This window comes from Eumetopias jubatus, unplaced genomic scaffold, assembly GCF_037043125.1.
Source record: "Eumetopias jubatus isolate StellerSeaLion01/CBP00866 unplaced genomic scaffold, mEumJub1_p1.0 scaffold_8, whole genome shotgun sequence".
Classification (NCBI taxonomy): Eukaryota; Metazoa; Chordata; class Mammalia; order Carnivora; family Otariidae; genus Eumetopias; species Eumetopias jubatus.
The window spans coordinates 52,709,202-52,727,753 of record NW_028274814.1 but is presented as its reverse complement, the minus strand read 5'-3'; the positions used below and the strand labels follow the sequence as shown (position 1 = coordinate 52,727,753).

Here is an 18,552-nt window from a genome sequence, read left to right as displayed (position 1 = left end):
TCCTTATATCAGACAAATTAGATTTTAAACCAAAGACTGTAATAAGAGATGAGGAAGGACACTATATCCTACTTAAAGGATCTATCCAACAAGAAGATCTAACAATTGTAAATATCTATGCCCCTAACATAGGAGCAGCCAATTATATAAGGCAATTAATAACAAAAGTGAAGAAACACATTGACAACAATACAATAATAGTGGGGGACTTTAACACCCCCCCTGACTGAAATGGACAGATCATCTAAGCAAAAGATCAACAAGGAAATAAAGACTTTCAGTGACACACTGGACCAAATGGACTTCACAGACATATTCAGAACATTCCATCCCAAAGCAACGGAATACACATTCTCCTCCAGTGCCCATGGAACATTCTCCAGAATAGGTCACATCCTAAGTCACAAATCAGGTCTCAACCGGTACCAAAAGACTGGCATTATTCCCTGCATATTTTCAGACCACAATGCTTTGAAACTAGAACTTAATCAAAAGAGGAAAGTCAGAAAGAACTCAAGTACATGAAGGCTAAAAAGCATCCTACAAAAGAATGATGGGTCAACCAGGAAATTAAAGAAGAACTAAAAATTCATGGAAACCAATGAAAATGAAAATACAACTGTCCAAAATCTTTTGGACGCAGCAAAGGCAGTCCCAAGAGGAAAGTATATAGCAATACAAGCCTTTCTCAAGAAACAAGAAAGGTCTCAGGTACACAGCCTAACCCTACACCTAAAGGAGCTAGAGAAAAAACAACAATAAAGCCTAAAGCCAGTAGGAGAAGAGAAATAATAAAGATCAGAGCAGAAATCAGTGAAATAGAAACCAAAAGAACAGTAGAACAGATCAACAAAACTACGAGCTGGTTCTTTGAAAGAATTAACAAGATTGATAAACCCCTGGCCAGACTGATCAAAAAGAAAAGAGAAAGGACCCAAATCAACAAAATCATGAATGAAAGAGGAGAGATCACAACCAACACCAAAGAAATACAAACAATTATAAGAACATATTATGAGCAACTCTATGCCAGCAAATTAGATAACCTGGAAGAAATGGATGCATTCCTAGAGATGTATCAACTACCAAAATTGAGCCAGGAAGAAATAGAAAACCTGAACAGACCTACAACTACTAAGGAAATTGAAGCAGTCATCAAAAATCTCTCAACAAACAAAAACCCAGGGCCAGATGGCTTCCCAGGGGAATTCTACCAAACATTTACAGAAGAATTAACACCTATTCTTCTGAAACTGTTCCAAAAAATAGAAATGGAAGGAAAACTTCCAAACTCGTTTTATGAGGCCACCATTCCCTTGATCCCCAAACCAGACAATGACCCCATCAAAAAGGAGAATTACAGACCAATATCCTTGATGAACATGGATGCAGAAATTTTCACCAAAATCCTAGCCAATAGGATCCAACAGTACATTAAAAGGATTATTTACCACGACCAAGTGGGATTTATCCCTGGGCTGCAAGGCTGGTTCAACATCCGCAAATCAATCAACATGATACAATACATTAACAAAAGAAAGAACAAGAATCATATGATCCTCTCAATAGATGCAGAAAAAGCATTTGACAAAGGACAGCATCCTTTCTTGATCAAAACTCTTCAGAGTATAGGCATAGCGGGTACACACCTCGATATCATAAAAGCCATCTATGAAAAACCCACAGCGAATATCATTCTCAATGGGGAAAAACTGAGAGCTTTCCCCCTGAGGTCAGGAACGCGGCAGGGATGTCCACTATCACCACTGCTATTCAACATAGTATTAGAAGTCCTAGCCACAGCAATCAGACAACAAAAAGAAATCACAGGCATCCAAATCAGCAAAGAGGAAGTCAAACTCTCACTGTTTGCAGATGATATGATACTTTATGTGGAAAACCCAAAAGACTCCACCCCAAAATGGCCAGAACTCATACAGGAATTCAGTCAAGTAGCAGGCTATAAAATCAATGCACAGAAATCAGTGGCATTCCTATACAACAACAACAAGAGAGAGAGAGAAATTAAAGAGTCGATCCCATTTATTATGGCACCCCCAAACATAAGATACCTAGGAATAAATCTAACCAAAGAGGCAAAGGATCTGTACTCAGAAAACTACAAAATACTCATGAAAGAAATTGAGGAAGACACAAAGAAATGGAAAAACGTTCCATGCTCATGGATTGGAAGAACAAACATTGTGAAGATGTCAATGCTACCTAGAGCAATTTACACATTCAATGCAATCCCCATCAAAATACCATACACTTTTTTCAAAGAAATGGGACAAATAATCCTAAAATTTGTATGGAACCAGAAAAGACCCCGAATAGCCAGAGGAATGTTGAAAAAGAAAAGAAAAGCTGGTGGCATCACAATTCCAGACTTCAAGCTCTATTAAAAGCTGTCACCATCAAAACAGTATGGTACTGGCACAAAAACAGACACATAGATCAATGGAACAGAATCGAGAGCCCAGAAATGGACCCTCCACTCTATGGTCAACTCATCTTTGACAAAGCAGGAAAGAATGTCCAGTGGAAAAAAGACAGTGTCCTCAACAAATGGTGTTGGGAAAATTGGACAGCCACATGCAGAAGAATGAAACTGGACCATTTCCTTACACCACACACAAAAATAGACTCCAAATGGTTGAAAGACCTAAATGTGAGACAGGAATCCATCAATATCCTAAAGGAGAACACAGGCAGCAACCTCTTCGACCTCAGCCACAGCAACTTCTTCCTAGAAACATCGCCAAAGGCACGGGAAGCAAGGGCAAAAATGAACTATTGGGATTTCATCAAGATAAAAAACTTTTGCACAGCAAAAGAAACAGTCCACAAAACCAAAAGACAACCAACAGAATGGGAGAAGATATTTGCAAATGACATTACCAGTTAAAGGGCTAGTATCCAAAATCTATAAAGAACTTATCAAACTCAACACCCAAAGAACAAACGATCCAATCAAGAAATGGACAGAAGACATGAACAGACATTTCTCCAAAGAAGACATCCAAATGGCCAACAGACACATGAAAAAGTGCTCAACATCGCTCGGCATCCAGGAAATCCAAATCAAAACCTCAATGAGATACCACCTCACACCAGTCAGAATGGCTAAAATTAACAAGGCAGGAAATGACAGATGTTGGCAGGGATGCGGAGAAAGGGGGACCCTCCTACACTTTTGGTGGGAATGCAAACTGGTGCAGCCACTCTGGAAAACAGTATGGAGGTTCCTCAAAAAGCTGAAAATAGAGCTACTATACGATCCAGCAGTTGCACTACTGGGTATTTACCCCAAAGATACAAATGTAGGGATCCAAAGAGGTACATGCATCCCGATGTCTATAGCGGCAATGTCCACAATAGCCAAACTGTGGAAAGAGCCAAGATGTCCATTGACAGATGAATGGATAAAGAAGAGGAGGTGTATATATATACAATGGAATTTTATGCAGCCATCAAAAGGAATGAGATCTTGCCATTTGCAATGATGTGGATTGAACTGGAGGGTGTTATGCTGAGCGAAATAAGTCAGTCAGAGAAAGAGATGTATCGTATTACCTCACTTTTATGCGGAATTTTTAATCTCAGGAATCAAACTGAGGTTTGCTGGAGTTGGGGGGGGTGGGAGGGATGGGGTGGCTGGGTGATAGACATTGGGGAGGGTATGTGCTATGGTGAGCGCTGTGAATTGTGCAAGACTGTTGAATCACAGATCTGTACCTCTGAAACAAATAATGCAATATATGTTAAGAAAAAAAAGAAGAAGAAGAAGACGATAGCAGGAGGGGAAGAATGAAGGGGGAGAAATCGGAGGTGGAGACGAACCAGGAGACAGGATGGACTCTGAAAAACAAACTGAGGGTTCTGGAGGGGAGGGGCGTGGGGGGATGGGTTAGCTTGGTGATGGGTATTAAAGAGGGCACGTTCTGCATGGAGCACTGGGTGTTATATACAAACAATGAATCATGGAACACTACATCAATAACTAATGATATAATGTATGGTGATTAACATAACAATAAAAAATTTTTAAGAAAAGATTTTTGTTGTTGCTGATGTTTATAATACTGTGTTACATTAAGTCTTCTCCCAATAAATTAGAATCTTTTTTTTAATTCAAATTCAATTAGCCAACATATAGTAGATCATTAGTTTCAGATGTAGAGTTCAATAATTCATCAGTTGCCTATAACGCCCAGTGCTCAAAATTATGGAACACTTCACAAATTTGAGTGACATCCTTAAGCTGGGGCCATGCTAATCTTCTCTGGATCGTTCCAATTTTATTATATGTGCTGCCAAAGCAAACACCCAATAAATTAGAATCTTACAATTGGATGTTAACGGCAGAAGCCATCTAGTCTAACATTGTACCCAAAACTAGATGTACCAGCATCACCTAACACCCAGAAAAATTCTCCGCTTTGAATGTAACCTGTGTCTGCCCATATGCTGATAATTATGTTCCACAGAATAAGTCTAATTTTCTTCACATATCAACTTTGCAACATGTGAGAAATATTCAGAGAAACAGTGAGGTACAATGTTCAAATCCAGACAGTCTAGGTATGTGTTCTCAGTTTCTATGCCAATAACAATATATAGTTCATCATGCTGTTATGAGAATTAAGTAATTAAGACACACAGTAAGTGCTCAGTAGAGATGGCTATGGTCCAATAGTATGGCTTCTAGGATTAAACACAATACTCAAGATGTTACTTTTATCAACCTGATGTCTCTCTCCCTCTCTTTCTCTCTCTCTCTGAGAGATTGTGTTGACTTTTTCAGTAGTTGCATTGTGCTTATGGTCAATTAAAACCTGAGGCTTTATTATTATTATTTTGTTTTTAACAGTTGCTCTCAATTCAGTTTCACTCATCCTATCACAATTTTTTTCTAATTAAATGCAAGGCTTTATCTTTATCCTTGATAAATGTCAACTTATCATCTTAAATAACAGACATTTTTAAAACTTGATTCTGTCACCCAGTGAATTACTAATCTTTACTTCTTTACTAGCTTTGTGTCATCTGCAAACTTAGTAAGCAAGTTCCTAGACTTCTTCCAGGTAATTGACAAAATTGGTGAATTGGACAGGACCAAAAATAGAGCCTTGTGGAAAGTTCCTAGAGAACTCACTCACTGCCAGTTATCAACTAATCTTCCCCTTTTGGATGTAATCAGCTCCCACTTCATCTAATTACCATCATTCAGCCCATGCACTTCTCCATCACTCCCTGAATGATGTCACAGGAGACTTTGTCATATGTTTTTCTGGGAGAAGGATATATCTGTGTTTGTGAAAATCCCTTTAGCCATCAGAATAGCATTCATCAAGAAAGGAAATGACATTTATTTAAGGGATTTGGTTCTTGTGACCCTAACTTGGCTTATGTGACTAATTAGGGCCCCTAAAAAAGAGTGATCCTTTGTATACATGACATTCGGTAGATCACCATCTTCCCTAAGACTGTTTCCTCTTATTTGAAAAAGGGAATGCTAGGGGCACCTGGGTGGCGCAGTTGTAAACGTCTGCCTTCAGCTCAGGTCATGACCCCAGGGTCCTGGGATCGAGCCCCACATCGGGCTCCCTGCTCAGCGGGGAGTCTGCTTCTCCCTCTCCCACTCCCTCTCCCACGCCCCCTACTCGTGTTCCCTCTCTTGCTGTGTCTCTCTCTGTCAAATAAATAAATAAATAATCTTTAAAAAAAAAGGGGGGGAATGCTGTACTCCACTTTTCTCAGAGATGATGAGAAGATAAAATTAAATAATGTATTTGATCATTTTCATACCAGAGATTCTTTTAAATAGAAAATTAAGTCACATATTATAGTGGCCCCTTTGGTTAAAAACAAGAAGAGTCTTTTAGTCAAACAACCGGACCAATTTTTTTTGGCAGAATCAACCAGAGTGACACCAACACTGTAACTATGTACTTAAGCATCCCACACGCCTCCACATTCCATTTAGCATATAAGATATTTTAAAACTTTAAGGATTCACGTCAGCTGAGCATGTGTGTATGTGAGTGTGTGAGAGTGTTGGTGTATGATTGGGATAGATGATCGGCTCTCACAGTCTCCCAGTCTCCAAGCCGCATTAGTCATTTTTAGCACCATGATGGAGAATGGTGTGAATGCGGTAAATTCAAAAGATTTCTCAAAACTTCACTGTGCAGACAAATAACTGTTAGAGTGACATTTTCAGTACAAGTGAGAAAACTGATCCTTCTGGGATCTCTAACTCTGAGTGCTTTAAAGGAGAAGATACAAGACTAAACCCATCCTCCTACACTAATCATTTCAGGAATAGTTTCTCTAAAAGTAGCAATGCTAATATGAGGGAGTGAAGAAGTCAGTCAAACTGCTTATTTCCACTATATCCCATTAGCAACCAGATCAATTTTTTCACACTCATGGGTTCCAGCTTACCTTTTGACAAAAATAACAAAACAGAATTCAGTGGAAAGTGACATCTTAGTTATGGACGTGCAGGTGATTGAAAGATCCAAAGCAAAATGTCTGAGGGAAAAAGGATAATTGGGCAGAATCAAGAAGTGAAGGAATACATCTTCTTGTCCCTGTTAGTCCTTCCTCCCAGAATTCAGGAAAGGAGCAAAGAATTTAGCTGTTTGATTCCCATCAAGATCATTTTAAATTAAAAATGTGATCTTTTACATTCCTCATTTGAATATCTGTGATTATTGAGACCACTGACAACCATGCCAGCATGAATCACCGAGTTGCTCTTGAAGGAGGAATTTACAGTTGCAGTAAACTTGAAAGAAAATATTTATGCACCTGAAAAGCTATTTAACCGGATTCCATGGGTCCATGCCTATTTTTTCAGAGATATTTTCTTCAAATTTACACCAGTGCCTCAGGTTCAGGCTCATCTGGGTTTTGAGAGGAGATTTTTAGACCTAAGTGGGGAAAGTAGCCTGCTACCCCATCATTTACTTTCAGCCAGGCCATACTCTATTTGCCTATCAACTGGTCTAATGCCAGTGTTTCTGGAGCTTACTTGACAGGCCCCCACCAACTCTCGAAGGCAAATCCTGCTCACGGTCTTCAGTCAGAAGTAGATTCAGAATGTTCCTTGTGCAATGAGGTTATGAATCTCAGATATAATTCATTCTACACAGTTTACCTTTTGACGAAAATGACAAAACAGAATTCAGTAGAAAGTGACATCTTAGTTATGGATGTGCAGGTAATTGAAAGATCCAAAGCAAAATGTCTTTGGCCCAACTTTGGCCCCACACAGACCCTTGGAGCTGCTCAGAGGCCTCAGGGTTCATAACAGCAGAATTCAAAATACCCCTTAGACTATGGAAAGCAACTATCCACTGCTGTTGGCTCACAAGACGTAGAAAGGGCAGATTTTTGAGTCAGACAAACCTGAATTCAAATTCAACTCAGCCCTTAACAAGCTGTGAGATCTTGAGCACATTACTTAAAATTTCTGAGTCTCAATTTCTCCTTTTCTAAAATGGTGTCACTGATAACTTCTAAGATTTCTATAAGGACTAGAGGAAATAGATATAAAGCATCAGGTTAATAAAAGTGCATAGAAATAATGATTTGTGTTGTTATTGTAAATTGAGTGGGATCTCAACTTTTTCCAAGTGGGCTAGGATTATCATGGATATGATGATCTGGTGTAGCACTTTAATATTCTTCAAAAAAGAATGTGTTCCATAAATGAGGACATCAGGTATCCTATTCAGCTTTAATTCCAGGTCTGGATTGGGATGAGATGAAATAAAGCAGTACTCTGAGATTCTTCTTGGCCTCATGGACCCATGTCTTTAGTGGAGCTTCCTTTGTATTGAAAACATACAATTCTAGATAGAATTAGATATGCATACACACAGAAACACACACACGTGTGTGTTTGTGTGTGTGTGTGTGTGTGTGTGTGTGTTCTCTCCCACTTCTCTGGCTGTTACTTTTCTTTCTTTGGCAGGCCATTCGTCCTCCATCTAAACTCTAACATGGGGTTTTTCTTTAAAAATAAATTTTTTTTTAAAGATTTTATTTACTTGACAGAGAAACAGCAAGAGCAGGAACACAAGCAGGGGGAGTGGGAAGGGGAGAAGCAGGCTTCCTGGCAAGCAGGGAGCCTGATGTGGGGCTCAATCCCAGAACCCTGAGTTCATGACCTGAGTCGAAGGCAGACACTTAACGACTGAGCCACCCAGGCGCCCCTAACATGGGGTTTTTCCAGTCTAAGTACTGGGCTCCTTTTTGTCCTCATTCTCAATATTCACACTAGGTAATTCAATTCACTTCTGTGGGTTCCAATGCTATTTTTGTGCCAAGGATAAGCATATATCTATTTAGTAAAGATAAAAGAGAGGATTGTTTCAAATAGGAAACGATAAACTAGGTAAAATCCTACTGTGAGATCAAGTAAAATGAAGAATGGAAAATATCTGTAGATTTAGAAACAGTATGATCACTGACAACTTTACCAAGAGTCATTTCAGTGGTGAGAAGGGAATGAAAACCAGGTAAAGAACATCTAGGAAGTGAGTAAATAAAGGTATCACATTCAAACAGCTTTTTAAAGGACCTTGGCAATGAAGAAGATTTAAGAGATAAAGTGGGGGCTAGATGGGAATCTGGGTCGATTTGACAGATTTAGCAAATAGAAGTACAGGACACCCAGTTACATTTGGATTTCAGGTAAACAATGAATACTTTTTTTAGTACAAGCATGGCCCGTGCAATATTGTGAACACACTTTACACCAAAAAAATGATTTGTGCAATGTTTAAGACATGGTTATCCTAAAAAAATAATTCACTGTTGTTCTGAAATTCAAATTCAATGGTGAGTCCTATATTTTATCTGGGAGGTTAGGTGTGAGTTCGAGATACATTTTTATTTTGAGAGCTACTGAGCATATTTAACTGACGAAAACATCTGGTGTAGATGGAGAAGATAAAAATGCAAGAGAAAGAAGGGAGATTGACTTCTTACTGGGGGGGCGGATGCTTCTTTCTTGCACTCATGCAGAAGAGAGAATGGGAGGGATGGGTGCCCAGGCAAACAGAGGTGTGGTTCTGGTATTGGAAAGATACTGGCAGTTACCTTTCAAAACTCTCAGTTTTCTTTATGAAGTAGGCAGCGAGCCATTCATGAGAGCAAAAGGGAGTTCGGATGAAAATGAGGAATGGGAAGAGCAGTGTTATCGCAAGAGAAAGAAAAGATGATTTAGAAGAGAAGTCATTAAGATTGCTGACAGTGTTAGCAATGTCCACAATAGCCAAACTATGGAAAGAGCCTAGATGTCCATCAACAGATGAATGGATAAAGAAGATGTCAGATATATATGTATATAGACACAATGGAATATTGGGCAGCCATCAAAAAAATGAAATCTTGCCATTTCATTTCATGGATGGAACTAGAGGGTATTATGCTAAGCGAAATAAGTCAATCAGAGAAAGATAAGTATCATATGATCTCACTGATATGAGGATTTTGAGAAACAAGACAGAGGATTGTAGGGGAAGGGAGGGAAAAATGAAACAAGGTGAAACCAGAGAGGGAGACAAACCGTAAGAGACTCTTAATCTCAGGAAACAAACTGAGGGTTACTGGAGTGGAAGGGGTGGGAGGGATGGGGTGGCTGGGTGATGGACATAGGGCAGGGTATGTGCTATGGTAAGTACTGTGAATTGTGTAAGACTGATGAATCACAGACCTGTACACCTGAAACAAATAATACATTATGTTAATAATAATAAAAAAAAGATTGCTGGCAGTGTTGAAGGCCCAGTTGATATTGGTAGTCATGAAGAGTGACACCAAATAACTGAAAGCATGATTTTGTCCAGTGGTATTCAGATGTCCAGTGAGGTGATGAAGCTGTCCGGTAGATTTTTTTTAAATTTTTTATTGTTATGTTAATCACCATATATTACATCATTTCTTTTGGTGTAGTGTTCCATGATTCATTGTTTGTTCATAACACCCAGTGCTCCATGCAGAATGTGCCCTCTTTAATACCCATCACCAGGCTAACCCATCCCCCAACCCTCCTCCCCTCTAGAACCCTCAGTTTGTTTTTCAGAGTCCATCATCTCTCCTGGTTCCTCTCCCCCTCTGACTTACTCCTCTTCATACTTCCTCTCCTGCTATCTTCTTCATTTTCTTTTTTCTTAGCATATGTTCCGTTATTTGTTTCAGAAGTACAGATCTGTGATTCAACAGTCTTACACAATTCACAGCGCTCACCGTAGCACATACCCTCCCCAAAGTCTATCACCCAGCCACCCCATCCCTCCCACCCCCGACCACTCCAGCAACCCTCAGTTTGTTCCTGAGATTAAGAATTCCTCATATCAGTGAGGTCATATGATACATGTCTTTCGCTGATTGACTTATTTCACTAAGCATAACACCCTCCAGTTCCATCCACGTCGTTGCAAATGGCAAGATCTCATTCCTTTTGATGGCTGCATAATATTCCATTGTGTATATATACCACCACTTCTTTATCCATTCATCTGTCGATGGACATCTTGGCTCTTTCCACAGTTTGGCTATTGTGGACCTTGCTGCTATAAACATTGGGGTGCACGTACCCCTTCGGGTCCCTACATTTGTATCTATGGGGTAAATACCCAGTAATGCAATTGCTGGATCGAATGGTAGCTCTAATTTCAACTGTTTGAGGAACCTCCATACTGTTTTCCAGAGGGGTTGCACCAGCTTGCATTCCCACCAAAAGTGTAGGAGGGTTCCCCCTTCTCCACATCCCCGCCAACATCTGTCATTCCCTGACATTAATTTTAGCCATTCTGACGGGTGTGAGGTGGTATCTCATTGAGGTTTTGATTTGGATTTCCCTGATGCTGAGGGATGTTGAGCACTTTTTCATGTGCCTGTTGGCCATTTGGATGTCTTCTTTGGAAAAATGTTCATGTCTTCTGTCCATTTCTTGATTGGATTATTTGTTCTTTGGGTGTTGAGTTTGATAAGTTCTTTATAGATTTTGGATACTAGCCCTTTATCTGATATGTCATTTGCAAATATTTTCTCTCATTCTGTCGGTTGTCTTTTGGTTTTGTGGACTGTTTCTTTTGCTGTGCAAAAGCTTCTTATCTTGATGAAATCCCAATAGTTCATTTTTGCCCTGGCTTCCCGTGCCTTTGGTGATGTTTCTAGGAAGACGTTGCTGTGGCTGAGGTCGAAGAGGTTGCTACCTGTGTTCTCCTTTAGGATTTTGATGGACTCCTGTCTCACGTTTAGGTCTTTCAACCATTTGGAGTCTATTTTTGTGTGTGGTGTAAGGAAATGGTCCAGTTTCATTCTTCTGCATGTGGCTGTCCAATTTTCACAACACCATTTGTTGAAGAGACTGTCTTTTTTACATTGGACATTCTTTCCTGCTTTGTCAAAGATGAGTTGACCATAGAGTGGAGGGTCCATTTCTGGGCTCTCGATTCTGTTCCATTGATCTATGTGTCTGTTTTTGTGCCAGTACCATACTGTCTTGATGATGACAGCTTTGTAATAGAGCTAGAAGTCCGGAATTGTAATGCCGCCAGCTTTGCTTTTCTTTTTCAATATTCCTCTGGCTATTCGGGGTCTCTTCTGGTTCCATACAAATTTTAGGATTATTTGTTCCATTTCTTTGAAAAAAGTGCATGGTATTTTGATGGGGATTCCATTGAATGTGTAGATTGCTCTAGGTAGCATTCACATCTTCACAATGTTGGTTCTCCCAATACATGAGCATGGAACGTTTTTCCATTTCTTTGTGTCTTCCTCAATTTCTTTCATGAGTATTTTATAGTTTCCTGAGTACAGATCCTTTGCCTCTTTGGTTAGATTTATTCCTAGGTATCTTATGGTTTTGGGTGCAATTGTGAATGGGATCGACTCCTTGATTTGTCTCTCTTCTGTCTTGTTGTTGGTGTATAGGAATGCCACTGATTTCTGTGCATTGATTTTATAGCCTGCTACCTGACTGAATTCCTGTATGAGTTCTAGCAGTTTTGGGGTGGAGTCTTTTGGGTTTTCCACATAAAGTATCATATCATCTGCAAACAGTGAGAGTTTGACTTCCTCTTTGCCGATTTGGATGCCTTTGATTTCTTTTTGTTGTCTGATTGCTGTGGCTAGGACTTCTAATACTATGTTGAATAGCAGTGGTGACAGTGGACATCCCTGCTGTGTTCCTGACCTTAGGGGAAAAGCTCTCAGCTTTTCCCCATTGAGAATGATATTTGCTGTAGGTTTTTCGTAGATGGCTTTTATGATATTGAGGTATGTACCCTCTATCCCTATACTCTGAAGAGTTTTGATCAAGAAAGGATGCTGTACTTTGTCAAATGCTTTTTCTGCATCTATTGAGAGGATCATATGATTCTTGTTCTTTCTTTTGTTAATGTATTGTATCACGTTGATTGATTTGCGGATGTTGAACCAGCCTTGCAGCCCAGGGATAAATCCCACTTGATCGTGGTGAATAATCCTTTTAATGTACTGTTGGATCCTATTGGCTAGTATTTTGGTGAGAATTTTTGCATCCATGTTCATCAAGGATATTGGTCTGTAATTCTCCTTTTTGATGGGATCTTTGTCTGGTTTGGGGATCAAGGTAATGGTGGCCTCATAAAATGAATTTGGAAGTTTTCCTTCCATTTCTATTTTTTGGAACAGTTTCAGGAGAATAGGTATTAATTCTTCTTTAAATGTCTGATAGAATTCCCCTGGGAAGCCATCTGGCCCTGGGCTATTGTTTCTTGGGAGATTTTTGATGACTGCTTCAATTTCCTTAGTGGTTATAGGTCTGTTCAGGTTTTCTATTTCTTCCTGGTTCAGTTTGGGTAGTTGATACATCTCTAGGAATGCACCCATTTCTTCCAGGTTATCTAATTTGCTGGCATAGAGTTGCTCATAATATGTTCTTATAATTGTTTGTATTTCTTTGGTGTTGGTTGTGATCTCTCCTCTTTCATTCATGATTTTGTTGATTTGGGTCCTTTCTCTTTTCTTTTTGATAAGTCTGGCCAGGGGTTTATCAATCTTGTTAATTCTTTCAAAGAACCAGCTCCTAGTTTCGTTGATCGGTTCTACTGTTCTTTTGGTTTCTAGTTCATTGATTTCTGCTCTGATCTTTATTATTTCTCTTCTCCTGCTGGGTTTAGGCTTTATTTGCTGTTCTTTCTCCAGCTCCTTTAGGTGTAGGGTTAGGTTGTGTATTTGAGACCTTTCTTGTTTCTTGAGAAAGGCTTCTATTGCTATATACTTTCCTCTCAGGACTGCCTTTGCTGTATCCCAAAGATTTTGGACAGTTGTGTTTTCATTTTCATTGGTTTCCATGAATTTTTTAAATTCTTCTTTGATTTCCTGGTTGACCCATTCATTCTTTAGTAGGATGCTCTTTAGCCTCCATGTATTTGAGTTCTTTCCGACTTTCCTCTTGTGATTGAGTTCTAGTTTCAAAGCATTGTGGTCTGAAAATATGCAGGGAATGATCCCAAACTTTTGGTACTGGTTGAGACCTGATTTGTGACCTAGGATGTGATCAATTCTGGAGAATGTTCCATGGGCACTAGAGAAGAATGTGTATTCCGTTGCTTTGGGATGGAATGTTCTGAATATGTCTGTGAAGTCTTTTTGGTCCAGTGTGTCATTTAAAGTCTTTATTTCCTTGTTGATCTTTTGCTTAGATGATCTGTCCATTTCAGTGAGGGGGGGGTGTTAAAGTCCCCCACTATTATTGTATTGTTGTCAATGTGTTTCTTTTCTTTTGTTATTAATTGCCTTATATAATTGGCTGCTCCCATGTTCGGGGCATAGATATTTACAATTGTTAGATCTTCTTGTTGGATAAACCCTTTAAGTAGGATATAGTGTCCTTCCTCATCTCTTATTACAGTCTTTGTTTTAAAATCTAGTTTGTCTGATATAAGGATTGCCACCCCAGCTTTCTTTTGGTGTCCATTAGCATGGTAAATGGTTTTCCACCCCTCCCTTTCAATCTGGGGGTGTCTTTGGGTCTAAAATGAGTCTCTTGCAGACAGCATATTGATGGGTCTTGTTTTTTGAATCCAATCTGATAGCCTGTGTCTTTTGATTGGGGCATTGAGCCCATTTACATTCAGGGTAACTATTGAAAGGTATGAATTTAGTGCCATTGTATTGCCTGTAAGGTGACTGTTACTGTGTGTTGTCTGTGTTCCTTTCTGATCTTTGCTGCTTTTAGGCTCTCTCTTTGCTTAGAGGACCCCTTTCAATATTTCTTGGAGGGCTGGTTTCGTGTTTGCAAATTCCTTTAGTTTTTGTTTGTTCTGGAAGCTTTTTATCTCTCCTTCTATTTTCAATGACAGCCTAGCTGGATATAGTGATCTTGGCTGCATATTTTTCTCGTTTAGTGCTCTGAAGATATCTTGCCAGTCCTTTCTGGCCTGCCAGGTCTCTGTGGATAGGTCTGTTGCCAATCTAATATTTTTACCATTGTAGGTTACATATCTCTTCTCCTGAGCTGCTTTCAGGATTTTCTCTTTGTCTCTGAGACTTGTAAGTTTGACTATTAGATGTTGGGGTGTTGACCTATTATTATTGATTTTGAGAGGGGTTCTCTGTGCCTCCTGGATTTTGATGCCTGTTTCCTTCCTCACATTAGGGAAGTTCTCTGCTATTATTTGCTCCGATATACCTTCTGCCCCTCTCTCTCTTTCTTCTTCTTCTGGGATCCCAATTATTCTAATGTTGTTTCATCTTATCGTATCACTTATCTCTCGAATTCTGCCCTCGTGATCCTGTAGTTGTTTCTCCCTCTTTTTCTCAGCCTCTTTATTTTCCATCATTTGGTCTTCTATATCACTGATTCTCTCTTCTGCCTCATTTATCCTAGCAGTGCCCCCATTTTTTATTGCACCTCATCAATAGCCTTTTTGATTTTGACTTGGTTAGATTTTAGTTCTTTTATTTCTCCAGAAAGGGTTTCTCTAATAACTTCCATGCTTTTTTCAAGCCCAGCTAGTATCTTTAAAGTCATGATTCTGAACTCTAGGTCCGACATCGTACTAATGTCCATATTGTGTAGGTCCCTGGCTGACGGCACTACCTCTTGTTCTTTTTGCTGAGGTGATTTTTTTCGTCTTGTCATTTTGTCCAGAGGAGAATAGATGAATGAGAGAACAAAATGCTAACAGGTTTACAATGTCCCCAGCAAATATACTGTATACAAATCAGAAAAGACCTGAAACCAGGGGAAAAGAAAGGGAAAGAAAGAAAAAAGAAAGAGAAAAAAAAAAGATAAAAACAAAAACAGAACAATACAAAAAAAGCAGAATGTGATCAGATATGATCAGGCTAGTGCACAGATCAGTGCCACACACTAGATTTTGGGCGTATTTTGGTCTGTTAGAAAAAAGTACCTCCTAAAATTTTAAAGGAAGAAAGACATATATGTACAAAATAAGGGTTGATACAATGAAGGGATAGAAGATGACTGTAAAGATGAAAATTATAAAAGATTTTATAAAAGGACTTGATAAGATCAGAAGTTGTTTGAAAAAAGAAAGAAGATTTAAAAAAGAAAAAAGAAAAAAGGGAGAGAATGTGATCAGGCAGGAGACTAGAACAGAGCCATACACTAGTGATTTAGGGTATATTTTTATCTGTTAGAAGAAACTGTATCTCAAAATTTTAAAGAGAGAACAACTTATATATATATGCCAAAAATTAGGGTAACTACTATGAAGGGATAAAATATGACTCTAAAAATGAAAAATAAAAAATGTTTTTTTTTTAAAAAGAGATTGATAAGATGTTGGTTGAAAAAGTGAAAAAGAAAAAAAAACAGTTAACAAAAATTAACTTTGATGAATCATGGTAAAAAAAAGCCATGAATTCTATGTGCAGTATTCCCCTAGCGCTGGAGTTCTCCCGTTCTCCTTGATCGGTAAACTTGGTCTTGGCTTGCTGGCTGTTCGTGCTGATCTTCTGGGGGAGGGGCCTGTTGCTGTGGTTTCCAAATGTCTTTGCCGGAGGCTGAATTGCCCCGCCCTTGTCGGTCCGGGCTAAGCAAGCTGCTCGGGTTTGATCTCAGGAGTTTTTGTTCCCTGCAAGCTCTCCGTACAGACTTGGAGGACCAGGGCAAAAATGGTGGCCTCCCAATCTCCACCCAGAGGAGCTGAGAACTCGGGGCCCCGCTCCTCAGTGCGCCCCCAGAGAAAAGCAGTCACTCCCTTGTCCCCGGTCTCCGGCCACTCTCCGTGCTCACCCGGCCTGTGTCCGAGCGTTGCTATCTCTGGCACCCGACCCCGTGTGGAGTCTCCAAACCCAGCAGATGCCTGCGGTGCGCTCCCGCACCACTCCTCCCAGGGCAAGAGGGGAGTCTCCCCGTATCTGCCGCCTGTTGGGTCCCTGCTGCAGGAGCCTTGGCCCGACTGGGCCGCGGATCACAGTTTATGGCAACCCCAAGCTGAGAGCCCGTGCCTCAGCTCCATCTCTGCAGCGGCTTCCCTGCTCCGATACCTGGGAGCTCTGGCGCACTCAGGCACCCCCGGTCTTTCTGTGACCCCAAGGGTCCTGAGACCACACTGTCCCGGGAGGATTCCACCCCCAGCTTAGCCACTGCAGCGACGTCCCTCAGCGGAGCCGACTTCTAACAGTTGCGATTTTGTGCTCTGCGACTCTATCACTTGCCAGAAGCGGCCGACGGAGGCCCGTCCCCCGCCGTCTATCCTCCCGAATATCGCCTCGGATTCACTTCTCCGCACGTCCTACCTTCCAGTAAGTGGTCGCTTCTCTGTTCAGATAGTTGTTGCTACTCTCCTCTTTGATCTCCTGTTGAGTTCGTAGGTGTTCAGAATGGTTTGATCCCTATTCAGCTGAATTCCTGAGACCAGACGAAATGTAGGTCTCCTACTCCTCTGCCATCTTGCTCCGCCCCCTGTCCAGTAGATTTTTTAAATGGTTTTAAGACCACAAGAAGAAAGGCACAAACTCTGCTCTTGAATTAAAGTAATGTGAAGCAAATCTTCTATGCACTTTCCCTGCAAATATGCAAAAGAGAGGGGGGCTGATATCTTTTCAAATTCTGAAATAAACAAGTCTACAATATTAGCTAACTAGAGTTACAAATTAGAGAACAGATTGTACAAATAAGCAAATTTTGGGCAAAATCAGTTCCTGCTATATCCATGATATTATTTAAACTCAGTATTTTACTATTTTAAATAGCTCCACTTCGAGGTTGGTTTATAAATTCAGTTCACAAATATATATTGGGTTCCTACTATGTGTCAATGATGGCCAGATAGTGAATTAATAATACCAAGGCTGATGTTTAATTAACAAGAAGAACCTTATAGAAATATTTGACACTAAAATTAATATCAGATATATTCATTTGACTAATGCTATTACAATTACAGTTCATAGCTAATGGCATTATCGGGCTATTATCACAAAGCATTACCTCTCTTCTAAAACTCATTTACATGATAATTCATTGAAATCATCACGAGAACACACTATCTTGATGGGTTTTTACCTCCCAGCGCTCTTCAAGAGAATGAACTCACCCTTTCAAGAAAGCCTGTTATCCCAAATATCACCCATGCTTGTTCTTTCTGCAGTTCAGGTGAAGAATGCATGGAGATTTCTCTACAGTTTTTGAAAGACACAGTGTCCCTTCCTGGAAACAGCAACCTAACTTCATTTTTGTCCACAATTCCCAGGAAATACAAATGCAAATTAAAGTCTCGATGCAGACATTGTTATGAGAGCAAGGTATCAAGCATGTGCAGATTTGGGGCCCAACTTCAGTTCACCCATTCAATCAACAAATAATTATTCTGTCTCCTTTGCCTGAGTTTAGGCAAACAGTTCAGCCTCTCTGTGCCTCTGTTTCCTCATCTGTAAATTGAGGGTAATCGTAATTTGGCACTTATTAGACAAATACAAAAAAGAGGTAGAAAAGCCAAAGTTATCGTATAGTTGTTAGATATTATTTCCTTCCAGTATCATGAAAATTATTGTGTTTTAAAAATTAACTCAGGTAGGAGAGCTGTGAATCTCAAATGAAGCATTTAAATCAGGTTACTGAAAGGAGGAAGGAAAGAAATTAACATATTTTAAGTGTCAGTTATATGCAGATCTTGCTATATGTATTTCGCAAAGATATTATTTCATTAAATCTTCACAACAGTTCTTCGGGGGTAGATGTTTGTAGCCCCGTCACTAGTAAGAGGAAAATGATCAGAGAAAGTTATAGAAGTTGCCCAAATCTTACAGCAGGGGTGGATTCCTGGTTCCCAATTTCCTTTTGCTGCACCAGAGTTTATTTCCCGTGGCACAGAGGCACGTCCATCCTGGAGAATGGCTGTTACACGTTTTTAATTACATACTTCGCACATAGTGAAGCGAGGGATAAAGTAAGGTATAAAACCCATTTCAGTTCTGTCTCAACAATTTTGGACGTTTGCGAGATCACCAGCATTACAAAAAATAACTTAAAAAAAATAGATCTAACGAAGTCCGAGGGGAAATAATGGC

At 39.8% G+C, this 18,552-nt stretch overlaps 1 protein-coding gene and 1 non-coding gene across 3 annotated transcripts in view; one reads left to right on the top strand and one right to left on the bottom strand.

Annotated features, from left to right (window-relative positions):
• SLC15A5 (solute carrier family 15 member 5) overlaps positions 1 to 18,552 on the top strand; it is a 93,967-nt gene that overhangs the window by 62,527 nt on the left and 12,888 nt on the right. The window lies entirely within an intron of this gene.
• On the bottom strand, positions 4,223 to 4,329 carry LOC114221749 (U6 spliceosomal RNA). Its single transcript, XR_003611801.1, has one exon. It is a non-coding gene; the product is annotated as a U6 spliceosomal RNA (small nuclear RNA).